This window comes from Triticum dicoccoides, chromosome 5B (genome assembly GCF_002162155.2).
Source record: "Triticum dicoccoides isolate Atlit2015 ecotype Zavitan chromosome 5B, WEW_v2.0, whole genome shotgun sequence".
Classification (NCBI taxonomy): Eukaryota; Viridiplantae; Streptophyta; class Magnoliopsida; order Poales; family Poaceae; genus Triticum; species Triticum dicoccoides.
Window position 1 is genome coordinate 562,837,545 of NC_041389.1, and position 19,841 is coordinate 562,857,385.

A 19,841-nucleotide genomic window follows, 5' to 3' on the forward strand; every position below is an offset into this window, starting at 1 on the left:
GACTAAAGGTCCTCCGCCCCGACGGCCGCCTGGCGCCCATGTGGACGGGCCGTTAGTCGCGGTTCTTAAGCAGCCGCGACTAAAGGTGGGGGGCTTTAGTCGCGCTTATTTGGTCGCGGTTGCGCAACCGCGACTAATGGCAGTTGCGAACCGCGACCAAAGGCCTTTTTTCCACCAGCTCCGTGTGCATGCATGGGGATCTTCATCTCTACAACACATGCCCCTTAATTATATTCAACGAGCACGAGCGTACTACATCCTTCAATGTCGACATTATCATCTTCAATGTCCCTTCATATATGAAGAACAATAACAATGACAGAGAATCCCCCAACCCCACTATGGCGCAGATCGATCATGAAGAAGTCTCTACCACTTAGCTATGATATATACCACCTGTTAACTTTTCCATGGATCGAACACACGGTCATGAGGCAGCTCAACTGGCCACCGTAAGCAACCCACGTCTGTGTGTACGAACTAGCTGCACCTTTTGGTATTTTTCCGGTGCTCACACAAGCTTGAACACTAGATTAGATAACAAGCACATAAAGGCACTAAATCGAAGTTGGCCAGAGTACTAGGTATGGCTTTTAAATTTGCTAATGCTCTTTTGTTTTCTCCTACATCAAAATTGACAATCCTAATCAAGCACATACTAGTTCTAGGAAACTTATCAAGCTAACCTAATTCAAACTCGGACTCTTATGACACTTGTCAATTCAGTTCTGACTTCTACGCTAACAACAATATCTGGATTACTACTACAATCATGAGGTGCCAATTCTGGGAGCCCAGTTATATTTTCACTGCCACTTTCCGCAAAGTACTAGTACCGGAGTACATTCTGCCTTTGCATATTTGCAGCTGTTGGCTCCACTGCTTGCATATCAAGCAAAGCCATGCCTTGAAGAATCTTAATCGTAGAAGCCTGGGCTACAAAAAGAAACAGGTCAATTAATCTTATGATGAGACTGGAGATGCAACAATAGCAAAGCATACATGCAAGAATGAACATTGAAAACTTTTTTTTGAAAAGGGGAGCAAGCCCTGGCCATCGGACAACTAACCACTTTCCAGAAAATATAGCTCACTCGCATTCCTGACACCACTCAAGCCATAATCTTTGAAGCGACATCTGCCCCGTACCCCACCTTTGCGATATCCACCAGCATGACATTTAATGGTACACAGATTTTTAACGCGTATGAATACATACCACATTACCATGCTGCTAGTTGATAAGTATATTTCACATATATAATTTTGGTACTCAAATATAGCTTCTATCGTGACATATTCGTCCATTCTTGCCATGATTGATTGAATATTGCTTGATAATCATCAAAAAGGATCATTTACTAGTCTTTGGTCTATCTTGCAGAAATGTGCGCAAAGGCACTAATAATCGTCAAGATTCCGTCTATGTGGCTATCGAGAAGAGTGAAGAAGAGAAGAGAAGGAAGAAGAGACTTGTGTGAGATGAAGAGAAGTAACCAGGGGGCTAGGTAAAGAAGTGGGAGGACCTTCTTGTGAAGAAAGAAGAGAAGAAAGAGGGCCAAATCACAAAGTGCAGATGAGAGTAGGGGAACAAAATCCCTAGGCGCTGGAGGGATCCGATCGGGCCTGGCCATATCTCCATCTCTCTTCTCCCCCACCACTTCTTCCACCTCAGGCCGCTGTCACGGCCAGGCTGGCGTGGTGGTGCGCCTCTGCAGCCCAGCCACCACCATCTCCATCCATCTCCGCTGCGCCACCATCCACATCAGCGCCGCTGCGCCATCCATCACCAGCACCAACACCCAGCGCCACCCAGCACCTCCACACGCTCCACACCGCCGCCATCCATCACCACCGCACCACTGAACACCTCCGCGCGAGAGTTTCCCTGCTGCCGTCCTTCTTCCCTTGCCTCTGCTGCTGCTCTTGCTTGCGCCCCTGTGCTGCTGCCTTTCTTCTCCCCTTGCTACTGCTCCCCTTTTCTAGCGCCTCAACCTGCTGCTCCTTCTCCTTCGCCTGCTGCTAGTCCCTTTCCCCACTCCTCTGCTGCTCCTCCTCTTAAAACTGCTGCTGCTCTTCTTTCCCACGTTCCTGCTCTGCACTCTGCTTCTCACCTCCGTTGCTGCTGTTTCTCTTCTGAACCTCTGCTACTGTTCAGCTCTGAACCTCTGCATCTGTGTTGAATGTGCTTTCAGTGTTCTTGAGATGTGTAAAACTGTTCAATATTCAGCTTACAATTTGTAAAACTTTTGTGATTCAGTGGTGTCTCTATGTTATACATATAGCTTGTGTACTGCTTGCTGCAGTAAATTTCAGTTTGTAAGTTCCTGTGATAGCTCCAGTACATGTGACTTTTATGTTGTCTCAAGTTCCTGTTATATATATACATATGTGTGTGTCTGTGATGTGATACATTTATGTTCTGTCCTACAACCTTATTGTGTTAGCATTTTATTTCTCATGTAAAACGAAAATACCAAAAATATTATTGAAGATAATCTGAACCTCCTTTGCCCTTTTTACATTTTCTTTGGTGACGATCTTTGGGTACAACCTTGTTTAGTGTAGGTTTATTTTCTTGCATTCATAATCTGAATTGTGTTACCTAGCTTTAGCCAAGCACCGTCATCGATTTTCCTAGTCCCTGATGAGAACACGACACTCGTAGTTTGGGGCGTAAAAACCCCGCTATATTACAATTGATCATTTTGGCGCCGTTGCCGGGGACTAGCGTCGAGCAATTGTGCGAAGCTATAGACTAGGCTTAGTATAGTTTTTGTTTAAATTTCCAGTCAAATTTATTTTTGTGTTTCTTTTACCTTTTTACTTTTTGTTGCTTCGGCTTATTAGGATACTAACCCTCTCACCAATGTTTCATGTTTGTGAGCGTGTGTAGGATATCTTATTTATTTGTAGGCTGATTGACAGTTGCACTTGAACATATGGCTTTAGTACGTGATCTTTGGTTGCCAAGTAGTTTGGACACGATGACAGGGCCAATTTGGCCATCTATTGAGGCCAAAAATTTTGAGTTGAGGCCTGGACTTATTGCTCTCGTCTTGCAGAATCAGTTTAGAGGATTACCCAATGAAGACCCTCATGAGCACATTAGTAATGTTCTGGAGTATGCCAATACAGTCCAGTATCATGGCGTTTCCCAAGATGCTATCAAGTGTATGTTGTTCACATTCTCTCTCAGAGATGCTGCTAAGGACTGGTACTATTCTTTGCCATCAAGATCATACACTTGGGGTGATATTTCACAAGCTTTCCTGCATAGATATTTTCCACTTTACAAGCAAGCTGCAATTCGTGACCAGATCCTCAGTTTTGCGCAAGATGGTAGTGAGAGCTTGTATGCAGCTTGGGAGAGATATAAGTATTTGCTTAGAAAATGTCCTAATCATGGGCAAAAGGATTGGTTAGTGCTTCAGATATTCTATAGAGGGCTGACACATGCTTCAAGAGATCTTATTGATATGTCAGCTGGTGGAACAATCATGAACAAGACCGTCGAGGGTGCAATTATTCTCATTGAGAGCATTGCCTTCCACCAAATGCAATGGGGTTATGAAAGGCCTAGTTCAAATCCGAAGGTTGCAAGCCTCGTGCAATCAGAAGTTGTGTGTTCCATAAGTGAACAGAAATCATCCATGGTGCCTAATATTCAAAACCAGCATGTTTCATTCCGGGGACAACAACATTTCAGAACTGAATTAGATCCTCCATATAGAACGATTGATCTTACTTCAATTATCCTTAATGATGATTATGATATTTTTCAAGATGATGAAACTACTGTAGATCAGATGGAAACCACAGTAGCAGATCCAATACCTCATGGCAATGAAACTGTCCAGAATGAGTCAAAGCTGCAAGAAGATGTTTATGAGGAACCTACTCTGATTGATGCTAAGTTGAGACAGCAAGATATGGAGAAATTCACTTGTGTTAGTCAACTATGTGACTGGTGGAATTTAGTCGTGTCACCAATTGCCCACACTTGTGTTACAACGGTATCTGGGCTATTTGTCAAGAAGAAATCATTAGCTCCACCGGTGGTTGCCTCTATCACAGTTAAAGAGAGTATCTCAGAGAAGAATAGTGAAGATGAGATTCCAACTCCTGCACATACAACTAAGCAAGTCGGAGCCATTCCAAGGAGAGAGATACAAGAGGTTGAGTCAAATTTAGAAGAGTTGATACTTCAATATCCTGAGAAGATCCCACGTGTTGCTGAGCTGCATGACTGGTGGAAGTCATCAGTGTCACTGTTGAGACTTAGTAGTGATGGTGATGAGGAGAACATTGCTCAGAAAGACAGCGAGGTAGTGATCTCAGCACCCCTACCAGATCATGTTAGTGAATATTCACATATGGGGACACTTCAGACTCAATTAAGTGTTGCTGGTAGTAGCACCATAGAAGATCTAGAGGAAGAGAGTCCTCAACTTGAAAAAGATTTACAAGAAGACAAGGAACAAGATGATCAAGAGCTGCAATTTCCAAGTGATCAAGTTGAAAACTCATCATCTACTACTCCTGAAGAAGTACAAGATGCTGCTATAGATGAAGATGAAGAACCTGAGATTCATTGGCCTATTGTCATACATGAGCGCGATGTGTCAGGTTTACCCAATCCTCTTGATGACATGGTCCCTTGTGATTTCTTTGCTTCTAACTTGAATTGCATGATGCCATCACTTAAGGTAGATTTGAAAAACTATTTTCTTGGACATGATCATACAGACCCTGTTAGTGGCATTACTCTCATTTGTGATGATCACAGTTACTTTCCTCGTGCTAGTTCTATGCTTAATGAAACATATCATTCCCATGTTAGTCTTGAGCTTAATGATAAATATCATCCTCATGTTAGCATTGAGCTTACTGATTTGTACCGTCCTAAACATGTGCTTTATAGCTATGCTTATGTAATTGGGTACTCTATAGATGATTTAGAGGGCATTACCCTTGTCACTTGTATTGTTTCCTTGGTTGAGTGCTGTTTCATGTTGTTGCTTGTGCACGATCCACTACATGCTGACCAAGTTCGAGATGACATTCCCTGGGACCCCGGTGGACCCATGGCATGGGGATGAGGAGAAGCAAGGAGCACACATGAAGAGAGAAGCTGGAGCAGGCATGAGGATAGAGAAGCAAAAAGAGAAGAGCTGGAGCTTAGAGAGTGATCAAGCGAGTGCTACTTCATAGTGCCCGGTTAGCTGTTTCATGACCCATTCTGAGTATATCATCCATTGATGCTTGCTGAATTAAATTGCTATTTGGGTTGCTTGTGCCATTTCTTAAATGTTGTCCCACTGAATTTCACCTTTGACATATGGTGCTTGATGAGAATATGCGAACTAATTGTTGAATGCCTTGTAACTAGTGATCTACACCCTGTTTGCTCTGCTGAAAGTAGTGAAAGCTATTAGTTCTGAGTGCTCAAATCCCTAGTACACTAGAAACTAAATCATTTTCTGCATTTACTATGATACACCTAGATCACCATGTTTAGATGCTGAATTTGTGCCAAGTGTGTTCCCATTGAGAGCAATCACCTAACCACTATGGAATAGCATGCTATGTTCCCTGGATCGGTAGCATGTGAACCAGACATGGAGAAGTGATGATTCCTGTTTTTGTGCTTATGCATTGTTCATTTAAGATAAGTAATAATGAATAAATTAGTCTGACTACCTACAGTAGCATGTCATGTTCTTGGGATCGGTGGCATGTGAAATCGGGTTAGCTTGGGCAGTAATTATTATAAAAATGTAATTGTCGAACCAGGTGTATACCATGTTCTCGGGATCGGTGGTATGTTCCTTTGGGGAGACAAACAAGAAAACTATATAATTGGTCGAGCCGGGTGTATACCATGTTCTCGGGATCGGTGGTATGTTCCTTTGGTGAGATCAATAAAATATTATCATTACTTCCTTCAAATTCAATAAGTGGTTCAACCACAAAGTTATATTTCTGCAAATAAGAGATTTAATTCCAGTTCTTTTTGTTCTCGGGATCATGCTCTCTTTAGGAATCATTTGGCGCAATCATCATTTAAACTTGTTGGTCCTCTTTTATCATTGTAAAAGTTTAAAATGGTCATGCTTACCAGTATCCTACTGCTTTGTAGCACTCTTAACCATCAATTTTCACTAGCTAAGTCCAAAAGCATGCATTGTTTAGAGATCTACTTTACTTGGACATTCTTTACTCAGTTCACTGTTCACATTCTTGCTCTTGTCATATGCCTTTGCTTGAGGACAAGCAAAGATTTAAGTGTGGGGGAACTTGATAAGTATATTTCACATATATAATTTTGGTACTCAAATATAGCTTCTATCGTGACATATTCGTCCATTCTTGCCATGATTGATTAAATATTGCTTGATAATCATCAAAAAGGATCATTTACTAGTCTTTGGTCTATCTTGCAGAAATGTGCGCAAAGGCACTAATAATCATCAAGATTCCGTCTATGTGGCTATCGAGAAGAGTGAAGAAGAGAAGAGAAGGAAGAAGAGACTTGTGTGAGATGAAGAGAAGTAACCAGGGGGCTAGGTAAAGAAGTGGGAGGACCTTCTTGCGAAGAAAGAAGAGAAGAAAGAGGGCCAAATCACAAAGTGCAGATGAGAGGAGGGGAACAAAATCCCTAGGCGCTGGAGGGATCCGATCGGGCCTGGCCATATCTCCATCTCTCTTCTCCCCCACCACTTCTTCCACCTCAGACCGCTGTCTCGGCCAGGCCGGCGTGGTGGTGCGCCTCTGCAGCCCAGCAACCACCATCTCCATCCATCTCCGCTGCGCCACCATCCACATCAGCGCCGCTGCGCCATCCATCACCAGCACCAACACCCAGCGCCACCCAGCACCTCCACACGCTCCACACCGCCGCCATCCATCAACACCGCACCACTGAACACCTCCGCGCGAGAGTTTCCCTGTTGCCGTCCTTCTTCCCTTGCCTCTGCTGCTGCTCTTGCTTGCGCCCCTGTGCTGCTGCCTTTCTTCTCCCCTTGCTACTGCTCCCCTTTTCTAGCGCCTCAATCTGCTGCTCCTTCTCCTTCGCCTGCTGCTAGTCCCTTTCCCCACGCCTCTACTGCTCCTCCTCTTAAAACTGCTGCTGCTCTTCTTTCCCACGTTCCTGCTCTGCACTCTGCTTCTTACCTCCGTTGCTGCTGTTTCTCTTCTGAACCTCTGCTACTGTTCAGCTCTGAACCTCTGCATCTGTGTTGAATGTGCTTTCAGTGTTCTTGAGATGTGTAAAACTGTTCAATATTCAGCTTACAATTTGTGAAACTTTTGTGATTCAGTGGTGTCTCTATGTTATACATATAGCTTGTGTACTGCTTGCTGCAGTAAATTTCAGTTTGTAAGTTCCTGTGATAGCTCCAGTACATGTGACTTTTATGTTGTCTCAAGTTCCTGTTATATATATACATATGTGTGTGTCTGTGATGTGATACATTTATGTTCTGTCCTACAACCTTATTGTGTTAGCATTTTATTTCTCATGTAAAACGAAAATACCAAAAATATTATTGAAGATAATCTGAACCTCCTTTGCCCTTTTTGCATTTTCTTTGGTGACGATCTTTGGGTACAACCTTGTTTAGTGTAGGTTTATTTTCTTGCATTCATAATCTGAATTGTGTTACCTAGCTTTAGCCAAGCACCGTCATCGATTTGCCTAGTCCCTCATGAGCACACGACACTCGTAGTTTGGGGCGTAAAAACCCCGCTATATTACAATTGATCATTTTGGCGCCGTTGCCGGGGACTAGCGTCGAGCGATTGTGCGAAGCTATAGACTAGGCTTAGTATAGTTTTTGTTTAAATTTCCAGTCAAATTTATTTCTGTGTTTCTTTTACCTTTTTACTTTTTGTTGCTTCGGCTTATTAGGATACTAACCCTCTCACCAATGTTTCATGTTTGTGAGCGTGTGTATGATATCTTATTATTTGTAGGGTGATTGACAGTTGCACTTGAACATACGGCTTTAGTACGTGATCTTTGGTTGCCAAGTAGTTTGGACACGATGACAGGGCCAATTTGGCCATCTATTGAGGCCAAAAATTTTGAGTTGAGGCCTGGACTTATTGCTCTCGTCTTGCAGAATCAGTTTAGAGGATTACCCAATGAAGACCCTCATGAGCACATTAGTAATGTTCTGGAGTATGCCAATACAGTCCAGTATCATGGCGTTTCCCAAGATGCTATCAAGTGTATGTTGTTCACATTCTCTCTCAGAGATGCTGCTAAGGACTGGTACTATTCTTTGCCATCAAGATCATACACTTGGGGTGATATTTCACAAGCTTTCCTGCATAGATATTTTCCACTTTACAAGCAAGCTGCAATTCGTGACCAGATCCTCAGTTTTGCGCAAGATGGTAGTGAGAGCTTGTATGCAGCTTGGGAGAGATATAAGTATTTGCTTAGAAAATGTCCTAATCATGGGCAAAAGGATTGGTTAGTGCTTCAGATATTCTATAGAGGGCTGACACATGCTTTAAGAGATCTTACTGATATGTCAGCTAGTGGAACAATCATGAACAAGACCGTCGAGGGTGCAATTATTCTCATTGAGAGCATTGCCTTCCACCAAATGCAATGGGGTTATGAAAGGCCTAGTTCAAATCCGAAGGTTGCAAGCCTCGTGCAATCAGAAGTTGTGTGTTCCATAAGTGAACAGAAATCATCCATGGTGCCTAATATTCAAAACGAGCATGTTTCATTCCGGGGACAACAACATTTCAGAACTGAATTAGATCCTCCATATAGAACGATTGATCTTACTTCAATTATCCTTGATGATGATTATGATATTTTTCAAGATGATGAAACTACTGTAGATCAGATGGAAACCACAGTAGCAGATCCAATACCTCATGGCAATGAAACTGTCCAGAATGAGTCAAAGCTGCAAGAAGATGTTTATGAGGAACCTACTCTGATTGGTGCTAAGTTGAGACAGCAAGATATGGAGAAATTCACTTGTGTTAGTCAACTATGTGACTGGTGGAATTTAGTCGTGTCACCAATTGCCCACACTTGTGTTACAACGGTATCTGGGCTATTTGTCAAGAAGAAATCATTAGCTCCACCGGTGGTTGCCTCTATCACAGTTAAAGAGAGTATCTCAGAGAAGAATAGTGAAGATGAGATTCCAACTCCTGCACATACAACTAAGCAAGTCGGAGCCATTCCAAGGAGAGAGATACAAGAGGTTGAGTCAAATTTAGAAGAGTTGATACTTAAATATCCTGAGAAGATCCCACGTGTTGCTGAGCTGCATGACTGGTGGAAGTCATCAGTGTCACTGTTGAGACTTAGTAGTGATGGTGATGAGGAGAACATTGCTCAGAAAGACAGCGAGGTAGTGATCTCAGCACCCCTACCAGATCATGTTAGTGAATATTCACATATGGGGACACTTCAGACTCAATTAAGTGTTGCTGGTAGTAGCACCATAGAAGATCTAGAGGAAGAGAGTCCTCAACTTGAAAAAGATTTACAAGAAGACAAGGAACAAGATGATCAAGAGCTGCAATTTCCAAGTGATCAAGTTGAAAACTCATCATCTACTACTCCTGAAGAAGTACAAGATGCTGCTGTAGATGAAGATGAAGAACCTGAGATTCATTGGCCTATTGTCATACATGAGCGCGATGTGTCAGGTTTACCCAATCCTCTTGATGACATGCTCCCTTGTGATTTCTTTGCTTCTAACTTGCATTGCATGATGCCATCACTTAAGGTAGATTTGAAAAACTATTTGCTTGGACATGATCATACAGACCCTGTTAGTGGCATTACTCTCATTTGTGATGATCACAGTTACTTTCCTCGTGCTAGTTCTATGCTTAATGAAACATATCATTCCCATGTTAGTCTTGAGCTTAATGATAAATATCATCCTCATGTTAGCATTGAGCTTACATATTTGTACCGTCCTCAACATGTGCTTTATAGCTATGCTTATGTAATTGGGTACTCTATAGATGATTTAGAGGGCATTACCCTTGTCACTTGTATTGTTTCCTTGGTTGAGTGCTCTTTCAGGTTGTTGCTTGTGCACGATCCACTACATGCTGACCAAGTTCGAGATGACATTCCCTGGGACCCCGGTGGACCCATGGCATGGGGATGAGGAGAAGCAAGGAGCACACATGAAGAGAGAAGCTGGAGCAGGCATGAGGATAGAGAAGCAAAAAGAGAAGAGCTACAGCTTAGAGAGTGATCAAGCGAGTGCTACTTCATAGTGCCCGGTTAGCTGTTTCATGACCCATTCTGAGTATATCATCCATTGATGCTTGCTGAATTAAATTGCTATTTGGGTTGCTTGTGCCATTTCTTAAATGTTGTCCCACTGAATTTCACCTTTGACATATGGTGCTTGATGAGAATATGCGAACTAATTGTTGAATGCCTTGTAACTAGTGATCTACACCCTGTTTGCTCTGCTGAAAGTAGTAAAAGCTATTAGTTCTGAGTGCTCAAATCCCTAGTACACTAGAAAACTAAATCATTTTCTGCATTTACTATGATACACCTAGATCACCATGTTTAGATGCTGAATTTGTGCCAAGTGTGTTCCCATTGAGAGCAATCACCTAACCACTATGGAATAGCATGCTATGTTCCCTGGATCGGTAGCATGTGAACCAGACATGGAGAAGTGATGATTCCTGTTTTTGTGCTTATGCATTGTTCATTTAAGATAAGTAATAATGAATAAATTAGTCTGACTACCTAGAGTAGCATGTCATGTTCTTGGGATCGGTGGCATGTGAAATCGGGTTAGCTTGGGCAGTAATTATTATAAAAATGTAATTGTCGGACCAGGTGTATAACATGTTCTCGGGATCGGTGGTTTGTTCCTTTGGGGAGACAAACAAGAAAACTATATAATTGGTCAAGCCGGGTGTATACCATGTTCTCGGGATTGGTGGTATGTTCCTTTGGTGAGATCAATAAAATATTATCATTACTTCCTTCAAATTCAATAAGTGGTTCAACCACAAAGTTATATTTCTGCAAATAAGAGATTTAATTCCAGTTCTTTTTGTTCTCGGGATCATGCTCTCTTTAGGAATCATTTGGCGCAATCATCATTTAAACCTGTTGGTCCTCTTTTATCATTGTAAAAGTTTAAGATGGTCATGCTTACCAGTATCCTACTGCTTTGTAGCACTCTTAACCATCAATTTTCACTAGCTAAGTCCAAAAGCATGCATTGTTTAGAGATCTACTTCACTTGGACATTCTTTACTCAGTTCACTGTTCACATTCTTGCTCTTGTCATATGCCTTTGCTTGAGGACAAGCAAAGATTTAAGTACGGGGCAACTTGATAAGTATATTTCACATATATAATTTTGGTACTCAAATATAGCTTCTATCGTGACATATTCGTCCATTCTTGCCAGGATTGATTGAATATTGCTTGATAATCATCAAAAAGGATCATTTACTAGTCTTTGGTCTATCTTGCAGAAATGTGCGCAAAGGCACTAATAATCGTCAAGATTCCGTCTATGTGGCTATCGAGAAGAGTGAAGAAGAGAAGAGAAGGAAGAAAAGACTTTGTCAGATGAAGAGAAGTAACCAGGAGGCTAGGTAAAGAAGTGGGAGGACCTTCTTGTGAAGAAAGAAGAGAAGAAAGAGGGCCAAATCACAAAGTGCAGATGAGAGGAGGGGAACAAAATCCCTAGGCGCTTGAGGGATCCGATCGGGCCTGGCCATATCTCCATCTCTCTTCTCCCCCACCACTTCTTCCACCTCAGGCCGCTGCCACGGCCAGGCCGGCGTGGTGGTGCACCTCTGCAGCCCAGCCACAACCATCTCCATCCATCTCCGCTGCGCCACCATCCACATCAGCGCCGCTGCGCCATCCATCACCAGCACCAACACCCAGCGCCACCTAGCACCTCCACACGCTCCACACCGCCGCCATCCATCACCACCGCACCACTGAACACCTCCGCGCGAGAGTTTCCCTGCTGCCGTCCTTCTTCCCTTGCCTCTGCTGCTGCTCTTGCTTGCGCCCCTGTGCTGCTGCCTTTCTTCTCCCCTTGCTACTGCTCCCCTTTTCTAGCGCCTCGACCTGCTGCTCCTTCTCCTTCGCCTGCTGCTAGTCCCTTTCCCCACGCCTCTGCTGCTCCTCCTCTTAAAACTGCTGCTGCTCATCTTTCCCACGTTCCTGCTCTGCACTCTGCTTCTCACCTCCGTTGCTGATGTTTCTCTTCTGAACCTCTGCTACTGTTCAGCTCTGAACCTCTGCATCTGTGTTGAATGTGCTTTCAGTGTTCTTGAGATGTGTAAAACTGTTCAATATTCAGCTTACAATTTGTGAAACTTTTGTGATTCAGTGGTGTCTCTATGTTATACATATAGCTTGTGTACTGCTTGCTGCAGTAAATTTCAGTTTGTAAGTTCCTGTGATAGCTCCAGTACATGTGACTTTTATGTTGTCTCAAGTTCCTGTTATATATACATATGTGTGTGTCTGTGATGTGATACATTTATGTTCTGTCCTACAACCTTATTGTGTTAGCATTTTATTTTTCATGTAAAACGAAAATACCAAAAATATTATTGAAGATAATCTGAACCTCCTTTGCCCTTTTTGCATTTTCTTTGATGACGATCTTTGGGTACAACCTTGTTTAGTGTAGGTTTATTTTCTTGCATTCATAATCTGAATTGTGTTACCTAGCTTTAGCCAAGCACCGTCATCGATTTGCCTAGTCCCCGATGAGAACACGACACTCATAGTTTGGGGCATAAAAACCCCGCTATATTACAATTGATCATTTTGGCGCCGTTGTCGGGGACTAGCGTCGAGCGATTGTGCGAAGCTATAGACTAGGCTTAGTATAGTTTTTGTTTAAATTTCCAGTCAAATTTATTTCTGTGTTTCTTTTACCTTTTTACTTTTTGTTGCTTCGGCTTATTAGGATACTAACCCTCTCACCAATGTTTCATGTTTGTGAGCGTGTGTAGGATATCTTCTTATTTGTAGGCTGATTGACAGTTGCACTTGAACATATGGCTTTAGTACGTGATCTTTGGTTGCCAAGTAGTTTGGACACGATGACAGGGCCAATTTGGCCATCTATTGAGGCCAAATTTTTTGAGTTGAGGCCTGGACTTATTGCTCTCATCTTGCAGAATCAGTTTAGAGGATTACCCAATGAAGACCCTCATGAGCACATTAGTAATGTTCTGGAGTATGCCAATACAGTCCAGTATCATGGCGTTTCCAAGATGCTATCAAGTGTATGTTGTTCACATTCTCTCTCAGAGATGCTGCTAAGGACTGGTACTATTCTTTGCCATCAAGATCATACACTTGGGGTGATATTTCACAAGCTTTCCTGCATAGATATTTTCCACTTTACAAGCAAGCTGCAATTCGTGACCAGATCGTCAGTTTTGAGCAAGATGGTAGTGAGAGCTTGTATGCAGCTTGGGAGAGATATAAGTATTTGCTTAGAAAATGTCCTAATCATGGGCAAAAGGATTGGTTAGTGCTTCAGATATTCTATAGAGGGCTGACACATGCTTTAAGAGATCTTATTGATATGTCAGCTGGTGGAACAATCATGAACAAGACCGTCGAGGGTGCAATTATTCTCATTGAGAGCATTGCCTTCCACCAAATGCAATGGGGTTATGAAAGGCCTAGTTCAAATCCGAAGGTTGCAAGCCTCGTCCAATCAGAAGTTGTGTGTTCCATAAGTGAACAGAAATCATCCATGGTGCCTAATATTCAAAACCAGCATGTTTCATTCCGGGGACAACAACATTTCAGAACTGAATTAGATCCTCCATATAGAACGATTGATCTTACTTCAATTATCCTTGACGATGATTATGATATTTTTCAAGATGATGAAACTACTGTAGATCAGATGGAAACCAAAGTAGCAGATCCAATACCTCATGGCAATGAAACTGTCCAGAATGAGTCAAAGCTGCAAGAAGATGTTTATGAGGAACCTACTCTGATTGATGCTAAGTTGAGACAACAAGATATGGAGAAATTCACTTGTGTTAGTCAACTATGTGACTGGTGGAATTTAGTCGTGTCACCAATTGCTCACACTTGTGTTACAACGGTATCTGGGCTATTTGTCAAGAAGAAATCATTAGCTCCACCGGTGGTTGCCTCTATCACAGTTAAAGAGAGTATCTCAGAGAAGAATAGTGAAGATGAGATTCCAACTCCTGCACATACAACTAAGCAAGTCGGAGCAATTCCAAGGAGAGAGATACAAGAGGTTGAGTCAAATTTAGAAGAGTTGATACTTCAATATCCTGAGAAGATCCCACGTGTTGCTGAGCTGCATGACTGGTGGAAGTCATCAGTGTCACTGTTGAGACTTAGTAGTGATGGTGATGAGGAGAACATTGCTCAGAAAGACAGCGAGGTAGTGATCTCAGCACCCCTACCAGATCATGTTAGTGAATATTCACATATGGGGACACTTCAGACTCAATTAAGTGTTGCTGGTAGTAGCACCATAGAAGATCCAGAGGAAGAGAGTCCTCAACTTGAAAAAGATTTACAAGAAGACAAGGAACAAGATGATCAAGAGCTGCAATTTCCAAGTGATCAAGTTGAAAACTCATCATCTACTACTCCTGAAGAAGTACAAGATGCTGCTGTAGATGAAGATGAAGAACCTGAGATTCATTGGCCTATTGTCATACATGAGCGCGATGTGTCAGGTTTACCCAATCCTCTTGATGACATGCTCCCTTGTGATTTCTTTGCTTCTAACTTGCATTGCATGATGCCATCACTTAAGGTAGATTTGAAAAACTATTTGCTTGGACATGATCATACAGACCCTGTTAGTGGCATTACTCTCATTTGTGATGATCATAGTTACTTTCCTCGTGCTAGTTCTATGCTTAATGAAACATATCATTCCCATGTTAGTCTTGAGCTTAATGATAAATATCATCCTCATGTTAGCATTGAGCTTACTGATTTGTACCGTCCTAAACATGTGCTTTATAGCTATGCTTATGTAATTGGGTACTCTATAGATGATTTAGAGGGCATTACCCTTGTCACTTGTATTGTTTCCTTGGTTGAGTGCTCTTTCAGGTTGTTGCTTGTGCACGATCCACTACATGCTGACCAAGTTCGAGATGACATTCCCTGGGACCCCGGTGGACCCATGGCATGGGGATGAGGAGAAGCAAGGAGCACACATGAAGAGAGAAGCTGGAGCAGGCATGAGGATAGAGAAGCAAAAAGAGAAGAGCTACATCTTAGAGAGTGATCAAGCGAGTGCTACTTCATAGTGTCCGGTTAGCTGTTTCATGACCCATTCTGAGTATATCATCCATTGATGCTTGCTGAATTAAATTGCTATTTGGGTTGCTTGTGCCATTTCTTAAATGTTGTCCCACTGAATTTCACCTTTGACATATGGTGCTTGATGAGAATATGCGAACTAATTGTTGAATGCCTTGTAACTAGTGATCTACACCCTGTTTGCTCTGCTGAAAGTAGTGAAAGCTATTAGTTCTGAGTGCTCAAATCCCTAGTACACTAGAAAACTAAATCATTTTCTGCATTTACTATGATACACCTAGATCACCACGTTTAGATGCTGAATTTGTGCCAAGTGTGTTCCCATTGAGAGCAATCACCTAACCACTATGGAATAGCATGCTATGTTCCCTGGATCGGTAGCATGTGAACCAGACATGGAGAAGTGACGATTCCTGTTTTTGTGCTTATGCATTGTTCATTTAAGATAAGTAATAATGAATAAATTAGTCTGACTACCTATAGTAGCATGTCATGTTCTTGGGATCGGTGGCATGTGAAATCGAGTTAGCTTGGGCAGTAATTATTATAAAAATGTAATTGTCGAACCAGGTGTATACCATGTTCTCGGGATCGGTGGTATGTTCCTTTGGGGAGACAAACAAGAAAACTATATAATTGGTCAAGCCGGGTGTATACCATGTTCTCGGGATTGGTGGTATGTTCCTTTGGTGAGATCAATAAAATATTATCATTACTTCCTTCAAATTCAATAAGTGGTTCAACCACAAAGTTATATTTCTGCAAATAAGAGATTTAATTCCAGTTCTTTTTGTTCTCGGGATCATGCTCTCTTTAGGAATCATTTGGCGCAATCATCATTTAAACTTGTTGGTCCTCTTTTATCATTGTAAAAGTTTAAGATGGTCATGCTTACCAGTATCCTACTGCTTTGTAGCACTCTTAACCATCAATTTTCACCAGCTAAGTCCAAAAGCATGCATTGTTTAGAGATCTACTTCACTTGGACATTCTTTACTCAGTTCACTGTTCACATTCTTGCTCTTGTCATATGCCTTTGCTTGAGGACAAGCAAAGATTTAGTTATGGGGGAACTTGATAAGTATATTTCACATATATAATTTTGGTACTCAAATATAGCTTCTATCGTGACATATTCGTCCATTCTTGCCATGATTGATTGAATATTGCTTGATAATCATCAAAAAGGATCATTTACTAGTCTTTGGTCTATCTTGCAGAAATGTGCGCAAAGGCACTAATAATCATCAAGATTCCGTCTATGTGGCTATCGAGAAGAGTGAAGAAGAGAAGAGAAGGAAGAAGAGACTTGTGTGAGATGAAGAGAAGTAACCAGGAGGCTAGGTAAAGAAGTGGGAGGACCTTCTTGTGAAGAAAGAAGAGAAGAAAGAGGGCCAAATCACAAAGTGCAGATGAGAGGAGGGGAACAAAATCCCTAGGCACTGGAGGGATCTGATCGGGCCTGGCCATATCTCCATCTCTCTTCTCCCCCACCACTTCTTCCACCTCAGGCCGCTGCCACGGCCAGGCCGGCGTGGTGGTGCGCCTCTGCAGCCCAGCCACCACCATCTCCATCCATCTCCGCTGCGCCACCATCCACATCAGCGCCGCTGCGCCATCCATCACCAGCACCAACACCCAGCGCCACCTAGCACCTCCACACGCTCCACACCGCCGCCATCCATCACCACCGCACCACTGAACACCTCCGCGCGAGAGTTTCCCTGCTGCCGTCCTTCTTCCCTTGCCTCTGCTGCTGCTCTTGCTTGCGCCCCTGTGCTGCTGCCTTTCTTCTCCCCTTGCTACTGCTCCCCTTTTCTAGCGCCTCGACCTGCTGCTCCTTCTCCTTCGCCTGCTGCTAGTCCCTTTCCCCACGCCTCTGCTGCTCCTCCTCTTAAAACTGCTGCTGCTCATCTTTCCCACGTTCCTGCTCTGCACTCTTCTTCTCACCTCCGTTGCTGCTGTTTCTCTTCTGAACCTCTGCTACTGTTCAGCTCTGAACCTCTGCATCTGTGTTGAATGTGCTTTCAGTGTTCTTGAGATGTGTAAAACTGTTCAATATTCAGCTTACAATTTGTGAAACTTTTGTGATTCAGTGGTGTCTCTATGTTATACATATAGCTTGTGTACTGCTTGCTGCAGTAAATTTCAGTTTGTAAGTTCCTGTGATAGCTCCAGTACATGTGACTTTTATGTTGTCTCAAGTTCCTGTTATATATACATATGTGTGTGTCTGTGATGTGATACATTTATGTTCTGTCCTACAACCTTATTGTGTTAGCATTTTATTTTTCATGTAAAACGAAAATACCAAAAATATTATTGAAGATAATCTGAACCTCCTTTGCCCTTTTTGCATTTTCTTTGATGACGATCTTTGGGTACAACCTTGTTTAGTGTAGGTTTATTTTCTTGCATTCATAATCTGAATTGTGTTACCTAGCTTTAGCCAAGCACCGTCATCGATTTGCCTAGTCCCCGATGAGAACACGACACTCATAGTTTGGGGCATAAAAACCCCGCTATATTACAATTGATCATTTTGGCGCCGTTGTCGGGGACTAGCGTCGAGCGATTGTGCGAAGCTATAGACTAGGCTTAGTATAGTTTTTGTTTAAATTTCCAGTCAAATTTATTTCTGTGTTTCATTTACCTTTTTACTTTTTGTTGCTTCGGCTTATTAGGATACTAACCCTCTCACCAATGTTTCATGTTTGTGAGCGTGTGTAGGATATCTTATTATTTGTAGGCTGATTGACAGTTGCACTTGAACATATGGCTTTAGTACGTGATCTTTGGTTGCCAAGTAGTTTGGACACGATGACAGGGCCAATTTGGCCATCTATTGAGGCCAAATTTTTTGAGTTGAGGCCTGGACTTATTGCTCTCGTCTTGCAGAATCAGTTTAGAGGATTACCCAATGAAGACCCTCATGAGCACATTAGTAATGTTCTGGAGTATGCCAATACATTCCAGTATCATGGCGTTTCCCAAGATGCTATCAAGTGTATGTTGTTCACATTCTCTCTCAGAGATGCTGCTAAGGACTGGTACTATTCTTTGCCATCAAGATCATACACTTGGGGTGATATTTCACAAGCTTTCCTGCATAGATATTTTCCACTTTACAAGCAAGCTGCAATTCGTGACCAGATCCTCAGTTTTGCGCAAGATGGTAGTGAGAGCTTGTATGAAGCTTGGGAGAGATATAAGTATTTGCTTAGAAAATGTCCTAATCATGGGCAAAAGGATTGGTTAGTGCTTCAGATATTCTATAGAGGGCTGACACATGCTTTAAGAGATCTTATTGATATGTCAGCTGGTGGAACAATCATGAACAAGACCGTCGAGGGTGCAATTATTCTCATTGAGAGCATTGCCTTCCACCAAATGCAATGGGGTTATGAAAGGCCTAGTTCAAATCCGAAGGTTGCAAGCCTCGTGCAATCAGAAGTTGTGTGTTCCATAAGTGAACAGAAATCATCCATGGTGCCTAATATTCAAAACCAACATGTTTCATTCCGGGGACAACAACATTTCAGAACTGAATTAGATCCTCCATATAGAACGATTGATCTTACTTCAATTATCCTTGACGATGATTATGATATTTTTCAAGATGATGAAACTACTGTAGATCAGATGGAAACCACAGTAGCAGATCCAATACCTCATGGCAATGAAACTGTCCAGAATGAGTCAAAGCTGCAAGAAGATGTTTATGAGGAACCTACTCTGATTGATGCTAAGTTGAGACAGCAAGATATGGAGAAATTCACTTGTGTTAGTCAACTATGTGACTGGTGGAATTTAGTCGTGTCACCAATTTCCCACACTTGTGTTACAACGGTATCTGGGCTATTTGTCAAGAAGAAATCATTAGGTCCACCGGTGGTTGCCTCTATCACAGTTAAAGAGAGTATCTCAGAGAAGAATAGTGAAGATGAGATTCCAACTCCTGCACATACAACTAAGCAAGTCGGAGCCATTCCAAGGAGAGAGATACAAGAGGTTGAGTCAAATTTAGAAGAGTTGATACTTCAATATCCTGAGAAGATCCCACGTGTTGCTGAGCTGCATGACTGGTGGAAGTCATCAGTGTCACTGTTGAGACTTAGTAGTGATGGTGATGAGGAGAACATTGCTCAGAAAGACAGCGAGGTAGTGATCTCAGCACCCCTACCAGATCATGTTAGTGAATATTCACATATGGGGACACTTCAGACTCAATTAAGTGTTGCTGGTAGTAGCACCATAGAAGATCCAGAGGAAGAGAGTCCTCAACTTGAAGAAGATTTAAAAGAAGACAAGGAACAAGATGATCAAGAGCTGCAATTTCCAAGTGATCAAGTTGAAGACTCATCATCTACTACTCCTGAAGAAGTACAAGAAGCTGCTGTAGATGAAGATGAAGAACCTGAGATTCATTGGCCTATTGTCATACATGAGCGCGATGTGTCAGGTCTACCCAATCCTCTTGATGACATGCTCCCTT

General features: G+C 42.4%; 3 pseudogenes; all 3 read right to left on the minus strand.

Moving 5' to 3' along the window:
* Positions 1-3,320: 3,320 nt before the first annotated feature.
* LOC119313250 lies at positions 3,321-3,412 on the minus strand (annotated as a pseudogene).
* Positions 3,413-8,381: 4,969 nt separating this feature from the next.
* Positions 8,382-8,473, minus strand: LOC119313251 (annotated as a pseudogene).
* Positions 8,474-18,499: 10,026 nt separating this feature from the next.
* On the minus strand, positions 18,500-18,591 carry LOC119313248 (annotated as a pseudogene).
* Positions 18,592-19,841: the final 1,250 nt, after the last annotated feature.